General features: G+C 33.7%; 1 protein-coding gene across 1 annotated transcript in view; it reads right to left on the bottom strand.

Annotated features, from left to right (window-relative positions):
- LOC115452482 (putative metabolite transport protein HI_1104) overlaps positions 1–14,057 on the bottom strand; it is a 50,671-nt gene extending 36,614 nt beyond the window's left edge. Inside the window, exon 1 of the mRNA XM_037436836.1 lies at positions 13,826–14,057. The gene's annotated coding sequence lies outside the window, so the exon portion shown is untranslated. The remainder of the gene's footprint in view (positions 1–13,825) is intronic.
- Positions 14,058–17,021: the final 2,964 nt, after the last annotated feature.

The raw sequence follows: 17,021 nt of genomic DNA, 5'->3' as shown, positions 1-17,021 counted from the left end.
GTTAATTATAATAACTAAATACTCTACATTATTTAAATTCAGATCCAAAAGAGAAGTCGAAAATCCTTGGTCGAGCAAAAAAAAGACATGTTTTCATACTTAGCTTTGCAATTTATTTAAAAAGGTCAGGTTTTTAAGGTCACACTTTAATTGTAACAAGAGGAAGGCTGTAAATAATGGAATTGTTACTTTTATACGGATAACACTTTTAGAACATTCAACAGGGTCTAAAAGTACGAAATTATTCAGTGCGGAGAATAGAAATAATAAAATGTTTAAAAAGTATTTAAGGGAGGACCTAATCTCTCTGGCCATACGGTATGAAAAGCAAAGATATGCCGATTTTTGTACGTATTACTCAAAATAGAACTTAATTATTTCTTAATATAAATCTTACATTACGTAAAATTTATTTTGGAAAATACTCATCTACTAACTTAAAAGAACCCAATAACATGAATAATTTTGAGATTATATCGGCAAGCTAAGTCTAGATCAACTTCCGATGTTATAGTATTTAATTTTAAAAACTGTATACTCTTTTATTTAGTTACAGAACATAAACAGAGTATATGTAGATCGACAGCAATTTCGTTCTTTTTTTAAAAGACCAAACTTTAATAATATTTACTTCTCTTCTAGAGCAACGATCCTTATGTTCTTTTTTTTTAAAAATACGTTAAATTTTAATACGTACTTCTCATTAAATAGTAAATATAAATACTCGATAGTCTTGCAATAGTAGGGGAACGCGGTCACGAAGTCGGCGTTAAATATTCAAATTAATGCGTTGATACATATTATCATTGCGGCAGGCGATTGTCGCGAAATATTGTAATTAGTGTACTTCCGTGTACGGTCTAAAATCGTTTAGTAAAATACTCGATCTACAGTCAATATACTAATATCCAAAAAGGTTTCTTGGCAGGTTATTTGTATTTATTTTATTTTTTGCTAACTGGCTAAGTCCTTTTGGGAATTTTGCCAATGTAAATTAGAGCGGATACACGTAATAAAAAAATAAATAACTCCTAAGCCTAATGACCAAACGAAGAAGAAATAAGAATGGCACAAACAACACTATCAACACGTTCCGTTTGTTATACGTTTTACTGGTGGGATATATTTTTTATCGGCCCGGATAGCCACAACAGATTTAGAGTAGGCTAATCTAAATCTTAGGCGATCACCGTACACGAGATGTTAAAACCCGCCATTGTGGCCCACATACGTGTATCGCGTTCCGGGATCAGTCTGTGAATCCGGTTCCAACAGACCGGCATAATTGTGTCGACTGCCGTAGGGTCAGGGGCCTTTAGGTGAGGCGAACCGGGCAACAGCCCAGAGCCTCGCGCTTACAGGGGCCTCGCACGATGCCTTGGAGAACCTTTTTCTACGATCTTACCGACGAAACTGATACAACCCAGGGATATTTTTTCTCGGCCGGGGCCTCGCGACCTTTAGGGCCGCTGCTGCGTAGGGTATTCATCTCTCATCAGTCGACATTCTATTGGACCCCAATCCACTTACCATCAGGAGCAGTTGGGTCATTTTGTCTTGTCCGTACAAATAAACCACATCTATACTATTATATAAACCTGAAGAGTTTGTTTGTTTGTTTGAACGCGCTAATCTCAGGAACTATCGGTCCAATCCGAAAAATTATTTTTGCTTTGGATAGCCCTTTGTTCGTGGAGTGCTATAGGCTATATATCATCACGCTATACCCAATAGGAGCGGAGCAGTAATGGCTAATCTCAGGAACTACCGATTCGAACTGAAAAAATCTTTTTGTGTTGAATAGCCCTTTGTTTGTGGAGTGCTCTAAGTTATATATCATCACGCTATGACCAATGGGAACGGAGCAGTAATGAAACATGTTGCAATTTATTAGTTTTGAGAGCTTCCGTTGCGTGCGCTGCGTAAATGGTTAAAGTTATGCAACAACGACGTATGACGGGATTGTTCCTCTTAAAAAGTTCTAAAAAATATATTATAAAACAAAGTCCCCCGCTGCATCTGTCTGCCTGAACGTGTTAAACTCAAAAACTACCCAACCTATTAAGATGAAATTTGGTATGGAGACAGTGTTAGACCCTGGGAAGAACATAGGCTCCCGGGAAACTACTACTTTTATAACGGAAAACTTTAGCCTGAAAAACTTTATAACGCGGGCGGAGCCGCGGGCAAAAGCTAGTAACTTATAAGACTTTAAACAGATCAAGTATTGTTTGGTATTCCACTGCGCTCACCATCCTGAGACATGAGATGTTAAGTATTATTATGTCCAGTAGTTATACTGGCTTTTAGTTATTCGAATTATGCAACAAATTATAAAAACAAATTCTATTAGTGTTTCGCGGAATACAATAGTCTTCAAGTATCGCTTTATTGCTATGACGTTCACAGCTAAATAAACACAAGGTGTAAACTTATTGTTGATTCGCCCTTGAACTTAACGCAGTGAAAGGTGGAGGACGGCGTTATGTCACATTCTCATTATTTGTGTAACAGAATTGTTCATGCAAAAGAGAGTGGTTGTAGGTTACCGGGTGGAATTTTCGTGTGCAAAATTTCCTGGATTGGCTACATAAATATGTTTTTTAAAGCTATGTCAAACTAATCGAAATCATAATCACGAACTAGAAATAATCTTATGGTAAGCAAAGGTTAGACATTAAAATAAAACAATTTTACGGATTTTTATGGCGGTTTGTTTTTATAATTTTCTCCCTAAAATCTAATCCAACTGTCCGATTTTCTTTTGAGAGCAATATAAATTCAATGTTATATTATAATTAATTACTTAATAGTGGAAACTATTGTAAAATATATTTAACGGGTTATGAATAATTTAACTCGTTAAAACAATAAAATTGAGCAGTTGATTGTTAGGTATAATGTGACAATACGTCTCAGATGTAATAAAAATGAACACAATACAGTATAAAAATATCTGATATTATATTCATAATAAAATTATTTTTACTTTTATCCCTTCTAAAACTGTTTCTTTGACTAATAAACTAAACTAATACTTCTAAATATGTAAATCCGTATTATATAATGAATTATTTTGATTTTAAAATAAATAGCAGTAATCTATCGTTTTAGGTTTAAACAACTATTTAACTTTTAGTGTTCCAACTTAGGTTCTGGCTTATTTTACTCACATTAATAAAATTTTAGTTTATAAATAAGTTAAGTTTTTGACGAAAATCAAGTCAATTAAATATATAATGAAGGTTTATCAAATTTATTCTTTAGATAAATCACTATAAATATCCACTATCTATGATTATCTTTTACTACACAATAATTCTTTTTAATTAAAAACTTCGTAAAGAATAGATAGTTTTTTTAGTCTACAACTAATTATAAACGGAAATCCTAGGTTTAATTATAATGTTCAATTGTTTAAGAAATACGTCAATAATTATTTTTGATCGGTCATAAAATTAATTAGTTTCATTGTTTGGTTCTTACATTTTTTTTAAAGAAAATATTAATAAGTAGTTAGTTGAATCACTGCTCATTATTCAAAGTAATTTGCATAAAAGTAAATATTCACCTAAACACATAAAACAATTACTTAATGACAAAACCACAGGCATTAGACAAAGAGTGGTGCCAAAACTGATTGATTTTTTCCTAACCGAATTTGGCCACGGCGGCCAATCTCAATGGAGATCAGCCAAGTAAGCAGGTGATTTACTGGACAAGTATATGCGTATTACACAGGTGCAATCTTTGTTCCTTCACTCACATAATCCGGTTAGACGGAAATCCGCCATGACGGGAGAAAGAAAAATAATGACAAAACTAAATACATCACGAAACATGATTTATAGCAGTTTTCAATAATCGATCCGAATCTCAATCATCAATCCGACTCAGAGGATTAACCAATCAAAGTGAGTAATTTATAAGCATGTCAAAAAAACTTTATTCTGATTGAACTATCTTTGAGATAGATTGAAAAAAGCGATTGGTAGCGTTTATTGAAAATGGCAGACGATTATATTTTTATTTCCATTTTCTAATATATGTTTCTGCATTCTAAATATTGCTTAGATCCATATTGCATAAACAAACGCTCGGATATTGACCTACAGTGTGGCTGATTGGACAAAAAATGACTTAAAACGTTCAAAGTATGATCTAAGTTTTTCGTTTGAAAGAGAAATATTGTTATCAAACATTTTTATTTATTAACAGGAGCAGAATGACCTGTACGAGGGGTCCAAGTAGTTTGCAATCTTACGCAAAATGCCGTGATCTGTGCTTATCATCATGGAAAACTCTATAGCAGCGGCCTTGAACCAAAGAATCGATAACAGTGCTCCAAACAGAAGTTATTATTCTCTTTGATTCTAAAGAATTTCGCCATTTTAATTATAATTTTAAATAGCAACCTACTACTACGCGCTTTAAATCGCAATTCCCCCATCGCAAGATTTCCTCAGGGTTAAAGGTGTATGTGTTATTAAGGCAGTGTCAAAATAATTATTACGCTTAATAATTGTAAGACAGATGAGCGCTATAATTGTGTCATATGTTTTAAATGCTGGTATTATACATTAAAATTGCTGCTATCTTTATCAGCGCCTTCAGGTGCAATAAAACCACTTTTCTGTTGTTGTTTTTTATCTGATCTCGGCGAAGTGGCATCACTGTACTTTAGGCGAAGTGAAGTGTGAAGAAAGTGTCGACCGGTAAGATACGAGCTTCCCCAGAAGTTCGACTCAGGCCGGCCAATTGCTTATACACGCTCCGCTTGAATGACCCCAATTTATAGGAAAGAGAGACCACGTACGCTGTTCTATCACGTATGTTCTTTGATAAAGCCAACCCTTACACGGCAAACTGATTAAATACTGAATTATCGTATAAAATATGATTTAGTTTTTATTAGGAACTAGCTGACCCGACAGACGTTGTCCCGTCTTAACTATGAATTTGCAGCGCGCATTCTGGCAATCGCTGACAATTATTTCAAACAATTGACAGTTATACAAAAATTAATATTTTCGTTAAGTTTTCTTAAATTTTATAATTTGCCGCGCAATTTTTTGAATTTTTTCTTTCATAAGAACCTTCTCCTAACAATAACAAACACAACAAAAAAAAAATAGTGAAATCGGTCCAGTTGTTCACGCGTGATGGCGTGACCAAGGGACATAGGGATTCATTTTTATATAAATAGATTACACGAGTTGAAGCATGCTAGTGCGAACAGTTTTTTGTTTTTAGAAGAAAAACTATGCAGCAGTGGCGAATGGTGAAAATTTCCGAAAGGCAACCCGACGCAACATATACGTACTAATATACATAAATGTGTTTAAATCGTTCTTATGATAATTAGATTGTACATGAACTCTACATAAAGGGAAACCGCTAGGCATCGGCTTATATGGACCGTTCGCCATTGTTATGCAGTCACAATAAATTACATTACTAAGGTTGCGTTAATATTTCTTCACAAATCAATTCACCAACTTGAAGCAATAGCTTACACCTCATCACTGACCTACACCAACACTGAATAAAGGTTTCTGCTACGTAAGCAACAATGTCAACGGTATTGGAATAATGAAATGCTACCAGCGATGTTTGGAATCGGTAATTATAATCTAAGGCCGGCTGCTTGACTCTATAAATGGTTTTAAATATTAATCGTTGTGATGTCATTGAGAATTATACAACGACGAGTAAGTCTGGGGCAGTAGTTTACGATCGTTAAATATTACCGTTTTTATTTAATTGTCAGATTGATTTAAATTATTATTTTCGTTAATTTTTCTTATTTTGCATTCAATTTCCTTAATTTTTTGTCATACAAACCATCTCCTGACAACGAACACGTAAAATAAAGATTTGTCCAATTTGATGCAGTCGTTTGGAAGTTATGCGCGTACAAACATTTTGGTGATAAATTTTTATTTATATAGATTTTGTCTAACCGCAATTTTTAATAAACAATCCGAAACGCTTCTTTCGATTTATCACAAAAATAGACCAATTAGAACAAAGGATTTTTTGACATGCTCAATGATTTATTTTGACTGGTTCACGGAATCAACTGCAAGGTTCATTTAGAAGTTAGCTTGTGAATAGTTAAAATCACTTGCGGATGATAGATTCTACAAGTTTTCTTTGTATAAACCATGCTTATTATAATGTCACTCGACAGGCGCCGTTCAGTCTTGATAACATATGCTGACGTCAGACCTCATCGGAGATCGCCATCATGTGTTTTTTTTTAAGTAAACGCTACTCAGACGTGATATACTTAGTCTGGCCATAAATACTGTTACACTTAATTATAAAAAAATATTACATTTGAATTTCGAATCTGTCATTTTTATACGATTGTTCATTGTGTTTTCTCATTTTGGCGCCAATACATTGTAAAATATTTTGCGATATTAAAATGGTGTGGGGTGATAAAGAGAACCGAATCGCTGTGATAGCATTACACAAAGTAGGTATGGAGCCAAATGCAATTTTTAAAACTCTCCATACACTTGGTATTAGTAAAATGTTTGTGTACCGGGCTATTAATAGGTACAATGAGACCTCCTCTGTTTGTGACAGAAAAGATCTGGCCGTCCACGTAGTGTTCGTACGAAAAAGGTGGTCAAAGCAGTAAGGGAAAGAATTCGAAGAAATCCTGTCCGAAAGCAAAAGATTTTATCTCGGGAAATGAAGATAGCACCTAGAACCATGTCGCGTATTTTAAAAGATGACTTAGGACTTGCAGCCTATAAGAGACGCACTGGCCATTTCTTAACTGATAATTTAAAGAAGAATAGGGTGGTAAAATCGAAACAACTACTGAAGCGGTACGCAAAGGGAGGTCACAGAAAAATTTTGTTTACGGATGAGAAAATTTTTACAATTGAGCAACATTTTAACAAACAAAATGACCGTATTTATGCTCAAAGCTCTAAGGAAGCTTCCCAATTAGTCGACAGAGTGCAACGTGGACATTATCCGACTTCAGTGATGGTTTGGTGGGGTGTTAGCTATGAAGGAGTGACTGAGCCATATTTTTGTGAAAAAGGTATCAAAACATCGGCACAAGTGTATCAAGATACCATTCTTGAGAAGGTAGTTAAGCCCCTTAACATCACCATGTTCAATAACCAAGTATGGTCCTTCCAGCAAGACTCGGCGCCGGGTCATAAAGCTCGGTCCACGCAGTCTTGGTTGGAATCGAACGTTTCGGACTTTATCAGAGCTGAAGACTGGCCGTCGTCTTGTCCCGATCTTAATCCGCTGGATTATGATTTGTGGTCAGTTTTAGAGAGTACAGCTTGCTCTAAACGCCATGATAATTTGGAGTCCCTAAAACAATCTATACGATTGGCAGTGAAGAATTTTCCCATGGAAAGAGTGCGTGCTTCTATTGATAACTGGCCTCATCGTTTAAAGGACTGTATTGCAGCCAATGGAGACCACTTCGAATAAGCTTTTATATTTTTAATTGTTTTATATTTATGTATTAAACTGACACACTGTAAAAGTAATAAATGTTATTTGCAGTTAACAATTTTCTTTTTTCTTTATTACAATATTTATGGCAAGACTAGGTATATCCGTAAACCGGTACCCTCCCATATATAATGATTCTGTCACATTATGGAGGAATTCCTGTAATCACATACTAACAAGTTGTTAGTCACTGGTTGATTGACAGATCTGTTGTAAATTGTATATTATGATTGGGTTTTTTTATTCTCAGTATTGGAATTACAAAGTTCCTCATACTTTGTGTTCATTTATTATTTCATCATCGATTTATTTATTTTGAATTAATTTATCATTATTTCACGAAATCACATTAAATTTAAATATTTGTGATACATTATTATTATTTCATCAATAAGTATAATATTTATGTTAATCTTTTGGGTTTTATCGGCTTATAATTTATGTATATTTAAATTTTATTTAAAGTTCACATCACGAGTTTTGTCACGTGGTTGTGACTACTTAAATGTTGATTTTAGGATCAAATAATAATTTTATTATTGTATAATTAAATGAAATTACTTATCATAGTAATTTGTCTATTGACAGTGAGACGGCACAAGTTGAAGGTCCCCGAAAGATTAGGCTACGAATTTCTGAATTTTTAAGTGTTTATTATTAATACCTTTAAAGAAGGAAACCATACGGAAAGACCTACCTTTAGCACGAATTTACGCGTTATTGTATTATTAACGTAATAGTTTCGTTCAAGTAATATTTTGTGTGGAAAATTTAACAGCGCTCCGTGAGCGTATTTGGAACTAAAATCAACTTGAACATTGCGTCCGTGGAAAATTCGCATTCTTTCTGAATTATCGCTTGCTAGGAACACATCCTAAAGAAACTGGCATACCTGAATTTTTTTTTATAGGAATTCCGAGGGTGTGTGAAGTCTACCAATCCGCGCTAGGCCAGCGTGGTGGACTAAGGCCTAATTCCTCTCAGTACTGGAGGAGGCCCGTGCCCGACTGTGGGACAGTATATATAACACAGGGCTGACATTATTTATATGTATTATTATTTATATATTCTTTAAAAAGTGTGTTATTTTGACCCTGTGTTTGTATATTGAATATATTATATAACAATACCACGTTTATATAATTATACAATCTATGAATAATGAAACATTGTTTCAAAATACGTCTGCTGTTCTTGCTTAATAACCTAAAAACAAAAGATCAGATGAAATTTACGAAGATAACATTGGAATATTTTTAGAAGCGTAAAAATAGCTTGGAAATTATTTAAGAGATTTCCGAACAGAATCTTAATTATAATCAAATAATAATGTTATGAGTAAGTATGTATGAAATGTTTGTTTCTTGGGAAATTGCACGAGGAGAAAGTGTATGTAAAAAATATGAATGTGTTTCTTTTGTATAAGACTTATATTAGACACGAAAATATTCGCTTATTATAATCAATATGTGGAAAAAAAGTTAAAATTCATAACATTGTACGAAAAAGTCCTCAAACTGTAACAAAAAATAATTTTTTTTTGGTTATTTTTATTTTTTTAGGATAAAAGTTACTAGTTTTATGATCTCTAATTTATTTCTATAGATAAAGCCATCTACGAAGACGCGGCCCACTACTTTCCAATGAATAGGATAACTATGACAGATCGTAATAAACAACTGGAAAGATGCTCTACTTGAATTTTATTTTTTGTTTGAGTTTACTTCCCTTAATATTTTAGTCCTCCCGCATCTCCCCTACCTTACCATTTTATCACTACTCATAGGTAGTAAAAACAGAATATAATAAAGTATTATATAGTATTGTGTACCTTGGGACTTCAGATGGTAATTCTTATGAATAATAAACCAGAATTTAAAGTTACAAAATTGATAGTCACCCGAAGCATTGATATATTAAAATATGATGCCTTGCAATGAGATTGCTTTTGACCAGTCAATGTTCTTCTTGCTACATTCGGTTGGTTATTAAAGCCAGAAATAGACAAAATGCGATTTCTCGCATACAGATCTGCTAATATGCAGATAGTGTCGTAAAATTATAATGTATTTATCTGAACAAGTTCTGCGTTATTTAATCTATTATTTACTGATTATTATGTCCGTTTGGATTATTTGTAGTAATCTTAAAAGAATCTAAATATGTATAAATAAGAGTATAAAATGCGTTGGATTTGTATTTGCCGCGCTTTTTTTTTGTTGTGCGATATTTTCTTGAACATAAAAAAATATGGAAAGATATTGATATTTTTTAATAGTCCATTGAAATGTTACATTTTTTAGGCCTTACCTTGCGTTTTTTAGAGGACGCAATTTTATTTTTTTGAAGTGTAGGGGGGGTCAGTCTAAAGCTAAAACCAAGTTTGTGGGGTCGCCACCCTTGTCCCACGGCCGCCATCTTGAAAATAGGGGTTAAAATGGTTTTACGATGTATCTCTTAAACTATTTATCTGACAAAAAATGTATAAACACTTTTGTTGCAAATTAAATTCTCTACAACTTTGGTTTAGTAACTTGTGTCGTAGAACTATAAATAAAAAAGTTATAAGCGAAAATGTTAAGAAATTCAATGTTAAGCAATGTCCATTGCAACGTCATCAGAACGTGTGTTTATAAGGTTCATAATACTCTTTTTGTACTCATTAATACCCAAATACCCAAGGGACAATTAGGGAACAAAAGAACATCTGCCTGCTATTATTATTATTATTTCTAACCTCTCTTATTGTAAGAATAGCTGATAATATTGTGTTGAAGTTGTCGTTCAACTTATATCTTTTAGTTGTGCTACATATTTCTGTACGTGCGAATGTATTTTATTCTGTTTTAATTCTGCAGACGATTTCGAATGATTTTAGACACGATTTTAACTTTAGTGAAAACTACTTTTTATTAGCATTTTGACTTTTAAAAGACTTTTAAAAGTCAATATGCTAATGAAAATCTTACTTAGGACAACTTCAACACAATATTACCAGCTATTCTTACAATAAGAGAGGTTAGAAATAATAATAATAATAGCAGGCAGATGTTCTTTGTTCCCTAATGGTCCCTTGGGTATTTGGGTATTAACAGTACAAAAAAAAGTATTATGAACCTTATAAACACACGTTCTGATGACGTTGCAATGGACATTGCTTAACATTGAATTTCTTAACATTTTCGCTTATAACTTTTTCATTTATAGTTTTACGACAAAAGTTACTAAACCAAAGTTGTAGAGAATTTAATTTGCAACAAAAACTCTTTATACATTTTTTGTCAGATAAATAGTTTAAGAGATACATCGTAAAAACCATTTCAACCCCTATTTTCAAGATGGCGGCCGTGGGACAAGGGTGGCGACCCCACAAACTTGGTTTTAGCTTTAGACTGACCCCCCTACACTTCAAAAAAATAAAATTGCGTCCTCTAAAAAACGCAACCCCAAATGTAACTTTTCAATGGACTATAAGTGTTTTACCAGACTTAAGTGTCGGTTTTATGTTTTTTTTTTTTTATATATATTAATTATAAATTACGGTCAAGCACAACTTCTCCATTTTCAATTCAGTTAATACATTTCTTATCATTCTATTTTCAAATAATTAAATAAATGTGAACACGCATTTAAGGGTTGAAGTTCTTTAGTAAGAAATAGAGTTTCTGATTCTGAGACTCAAGTCGAATTCTAAATCTTTACATATCTATATATCTATACTTATAATAAATCTGTAGAAAGGTCAATTCTGTACATGAAATATATTTCTAAAATAACTATCAGGGGGTGATTAGGGATCGATGCTGATGCCAAAAATGCAATTAGTAAAATTTTTGTCTGTCTGTCTGTCTGTCTATCTGTCTGTCTGTATAACCGTTATAGAAATAAAAACTACTCGACGGATTTTAACGAAACTTGGTACAATTATTTGTCATACTCCTGTGCTGGTTATAGTATACTTTTCATCACGCTACAATTAATAGGAGCAGAGCAGTGAAGGGAAATGTTGGGAAAACGGGAGAAGTTACTCCATTTTTAAGCTTCCGTCGCGTGTGCAACCTTAATGGTTACAGCTACACAGAAATCATGTATGACGGAAATGTTCTCCTTAAAATTCTGTAAAAATATCCCACGACGGCATATGTCTATCTTTTATGGTTGACTCACAATAACACGTGTAACTCCCGATAGCTTAGCAGTTCGAAGCTTTCTCATTATATTTGTCTACTCTTACGTTTATAACACTCTCAGTCATCCCTAATTAAAAAGTTAACATTATTAAATATTCCATAAAAAAGAATCATAGAAATCGGTATAGAAACACCAAAGTTATACATGAAATACGCTAATAATAAGCCATCATGCGTGAATACTGAATCATGCTATAAGGATTACTTTTGTATATAATATATAAGGTCGTGAACGCACAGGCAGGCGGCTTGCTTGGCATCTAGAGGCTAGCGAATCACCTAGCGAGTAGCTACGTAAAACGAACATTCTCGGCTCCATTTTTGAAGTCCGAAATCCACGCGGGCGGAGCTGCGAGCGGAAGCTAGTTATGAATATAAAACAAAGTCGCCCACCGCGTCTGTATGTGTGTTAGAAACGCGATAAACTCAAAAACTACTGAACGGATTTCAATAAAATTTGGTATGGAGATAATTTTAAGGCACTGCGAAGGGCATAGATTACTTTTCATCCCAGGAAAGAATATAACGAGACTTTTATCCTATAAAAAAATTTCACGCGGGCAAAACCGCAAGCAAAATGTTGTAAATAAAAGCCTGGCACTATAATAAAGTTTTGCATTTTAATAATGTTTTTAAAGGCTTCGCAGTAATAAAATCTAAATTATTAAAACTAAAACAAACTAAATTATTAAATCCGAAAAATAGTTCAATTTTAATTAAATCTAGCCCGAGCTAGATTCGTTGACCGCTGGCATAAACCTACAATATCTTAAAATCCGTACAGACAAAGAAATTCTAACTTAAAATTACTCAATACTTTAAACAATCCCACACGCATCCTACTCAAAATCCCATTAGGATTTGGTGTGCAATAATAGCCTACATCGTATCTATTTATTATTGGGTTAATTTATACATCTAAAGGTAGGCAGAGATGGTCAACACATCGCGGTACGTATGTAAAGTCCATTGTAGTATGTGGCAGGCTTATTGTCATTTACCAGGTACAATTCCAGACTCCAGGCTGATACTGAACAGTAAACCCAATATCACTTTATCTGGCCCGGGAATCGAACCCGAGACTTCCCACGGAGCCACGGCAGTCGCACCACAATACGACGCTACCAGGGCATTCAACCTGAGTTAGTGAATATTAATAATAACTAGGCGTCGTTCAGTGAATTCGACCGTCGAATTTAATATATTTGCAACACATATTATATAAAAAAAAAAACATTTTTCTCCACTCGTCTATATGAACTTGAATCATGCCACTCATTCTCCTCCAAGCGCTATACACTTTAAAAGGAGTACAAAGTTTTTTCTTAACGAACTATAATGATTACGTATTGGTAAATATTGTTATCATGTCAAATCTCTTGCAATCGGTTGTTTGGAACGGTAGTTTTATAAAATAAATAAAAATGGTCTTTTATATAATAATGGTAAATGTCAATATAACAAGAGAAAGTTTACGGACGCATCAAAGCAATAATTGATGTTCATGCAAATTATTGACGCTAAATCTAACTTTTTGCTCTTATGGAAGTATTTGGTTAGGTATTTCATTGCGTCTTTTGTTTCGTTTGCTCAATTTAAATGTATTTTTCTTTCAACTTGTAAGTTGTCTAAATGTTTTCTCCAACAAAAAAAGTAAATAGTCATCTAACTTTAACGGTACTTAAGTTTATTTATTGAGTGGTTCATCGCTTAGACACAAACAAATCTAAACTAGTTTGCGTGGATTAGTCAGACTGTTACGCGGAATTTCCCTTACTGATATTTTTTTAAATTTTGAATGAAGTTGAAAAAACGGCATAAAAAAACTGCGATATACTCTTTGTAGGTATTTTATGAAATATTAATACTTTAACAAAATAATTTGGCTTTTAAAAGGCATTAATAGAGAATAAAAAATACAGCAGTGTGTTTTCGTTTTAAGCGAGTGTAAATTTGCTCCGGTTATTGACTTTGCGGATGTCGGATAGACTTAAAAAATATATTTAAAAGAATTCGGTATCGACTTAAACAATCCGCACTTATATTAATGTCCGTGAATAACAAGGAATACATTCGGCAATAAAAATAATAATAAAATCGAAATAGAACATTATCTTTAGTAAAAACAATAAACTTACCGATTGCAGATTCTTCAAAATGAGAAAAACACAATTTTTTAACTTGCAACACTACGGGGCTCGAATCCCCAAAATGTTGGCGGGAAAATATATAAAATCTGTACGCTTCGAATTTCGAACTCGACGGATTTTTAAGTTTCTATACAACCTCTATAGTAGATAAAAAGGTTGTGAAAAACTTATGGCGCGTGCGCCTTGGCTCGTTGCGCGGTGGCTACTAATCTCACTGTCTACCCTACCAGCCTTGAAAGCTACTGAAAGCCCCGCCCGCCTTTTGCATTCCTTGTATCTAATGAGATTAGTTGAGTTTTAAATATGCATAGGGCTGTGGAGCAATTGGCGCGTAGAATCCCGGAACTGTTCAAATATGGTTTTGTACGGGATTTGCGCGGGCAATTGTGTTTGAAATTCAAATATAATTTCTTGGTAATTTCTTTAGATTATAATACTGAAGATCAACAAAATGACAGCCTTGAACGTAGGGTCAATGCTATCTAAACAAATACTAAGGAAGAATATTTGACGTACATTTTTCACTATTGCAATATGGCTTTATAACAACACAGTACATTTTACGAGCTAGAATGGAAATTCGTTTTCTGACTGATAATGATTTTTTATGTTTACATTAAATACTTAATATCCACAAAATGGCGGCCTTGAACCTCATAGGGTACTTAATGCTACGTAAACAAATACCTAAGTAGAATATTTGTCACTATTCGCAATACGGTCTTATAACTACATAGTCTATTTTACGACATAGACACAAAATTCGTTTTTTGGCCGATAATGTTTTTTTTTGATTACGCGAATCTTAGACTTTTGAATAAAACTATTTTTCGGATTTTATTGCGGTTTTTTATATTATATTTTTTTCCCGACATTTCAAAGACAGCAGCCTTCATGGTCATGGGGGATTAAGGTGTTGATCGTCCGAAAAGTCACAGTTACTATATCTACCTACACTTTACAATTATGCAAACATATAAATTGATGATTTATGTTTTTTTCTCTAAATAACTTAGCATAGTTACAATGAACTAATCCTAGTTAATATGAATGATAAAAAAATCACACTTTTATAAAATTTGTAAATATCTGTTTCAATTTATTCTTATTTTATTCTTACCGGTTGAAATGTTACTTACCGTTATTTAGTTTATGCTTGTTTTGGAACGTTGACTAGTAAATGGTTTTATTATCTATACTATTATATAAAGCTGAAGAGTTTGTTTGTTTGTTTGAACGCGCTAATCTCCGGAACTACCGGATCAAAATGAAAAAATATTTTTGTGTTGGATAGCCCTTTGTTTGTAGAGTGCTATAGGCTATATATCATCACACTATGACCAACATAAGCGGAGCAGTAATGAAACATGTCGCAAAAACGTGGAAAATTAATTAGTTTTGAGAGCTTCCATAGCGTGCGCTGCGTAAACGGTTAAAGTTATGCAACAATGATGTATGACGGGATTGTTCCTCCTAAAAAGTTCTACAAAAATATATTATAAAACAAAGTCCCCCGCTGCATCTGTCTGCCTGAACATGTTAAACTTAAAAAACTACCTAACGTATTAAGATGAAATTTGGTATGGAGACAGTTTGAGACCCTGGGAAGAACATAGACTCCCGGGGAAATATATTGTATGTCTTTTATAATGGAAAACTTTAGCCCGAAAAACTTTATAACGCGGGCGGAGCCGCGGGCAAAAGCTAGTTATACATATTTAGACAATACATACATTATACAATGTTACAAATTAATATGTATTGCATTATGAATAACCTTGACGGGTAAACTGTTTAAATAAAAAATATCATTGTTGAATTTAAAATATAACCGTATTAAAATATCTTGGTTATGCTAATATTACGGTTAATTATTAATGACTACATTTTCCAACATCAATATACTTTATTTCTCATACAAAAAGTTGATAATCCAGCACACACATTTCCCCAGCTATGTTAAGGTCCCATGAAATAGGGGACTAGTTAGATTTCCAATCTCCGGGCTGATATAGAGCAAGAAACCATTTTTCACTTTGCCTAACCCCGGAATGAATCCCAGACCCCAGCTCGGTGGTCGCATCGCGTCCCATATTACTACACTCATAATCATTCGTGGCTATGAATCATTTCAGCCGGGAATCTTCCACTGCTGGACATAGGCCTCCCCCATTGAGCGCCACAGGGGCCGGTTCTGGGCCGCCCTCATCCATCGGACTCCGGCGACCCTCACCAGGTCGTCGGTCCATCTCGGGGGCCTGCTTAACCTGGGTCTGGTCTGGTTGCCAAATAAATTTATTATTTTGATGATTGTAAGACAAAGATTTAATGAGAAGTATCAAGATTAATTTAATAAATAATATGTTATATTACGTCGCAATTAGGTAATATTTTCTTAATTATATCTAATTTGAATAATAAAACGTTTTATATACAAGTACTGTGTTATTTATTTTAGTTAATGTTTTCTATAACATTATATAATTACTTATATTTTTAGATTTATTTTCAATTGTTTTCGACTTTTGTTTATTAATCGACGTATTTTTTAAATACAAAACAATCTCACATCGGGTAGCAAATCGGGAATATTGCATTAAGCCTCATTTAATGCAATTTACTCGCCTTGCATTTACAATACTTGATAATACATAGAAAAAATGCCCTGTCTGATCATGCGTAACGGCGAAACAAATCTTGCCTAAGCTATGTTCTTATATGAGCTTTGATACATTTTCAAAACAAATATAAAGGTACTCGCAATTTCAACAATAAATGACGTTTTATAAATTCGCAATGAACGAGATATATGCTAGAACGATTTTTATATGACATAACGATATGCGTGTTTTTAATTCTTACCTGCGTCTGAAAAGTTTGATGCAATATTTCCTGGCAATTGTTGCTAGCAATAGTTGTGTGCGAATATCGCCTGTAGCAATCGCGTCTAACTACGACTTTACATAGTACAACATAACACTGCTTTTCCCTTGTCACCAAGTCAGTGACATGATTAAACCGTAAAGGGCTCGTGGCAAATTAATTTAATGGGGTCCTTAACATCAAAAATCTATAAACACTTTTCCGACAACCAAGAAAACGTAAACAAATGTAAATTTTACAAAATTTTGGGGTCCCCTGAAGCAGGCGCCCGGTGGCATTTTGCCCGTCATGATAACACAAC

Source organism: Manduca sexta, chromosome 9 (assembly GCF_014839805.1).
Source record: "Manduca sexta isolate Smith_Timp_Sample1 chromosome 9, JHU_Msex_v1.0, whole genome shotgun sequence".
Lineage (NCBI taxonomy): Eukaryota > Metazoa > Arthropoda > Insecta > Lepidoptera > Sphingidae > Manduca > Manduca sexta.
Note: the sequence above shows the minus strand (reverse complement) of the source record. Positions and strands in the feature narration are given on the sequence as shown.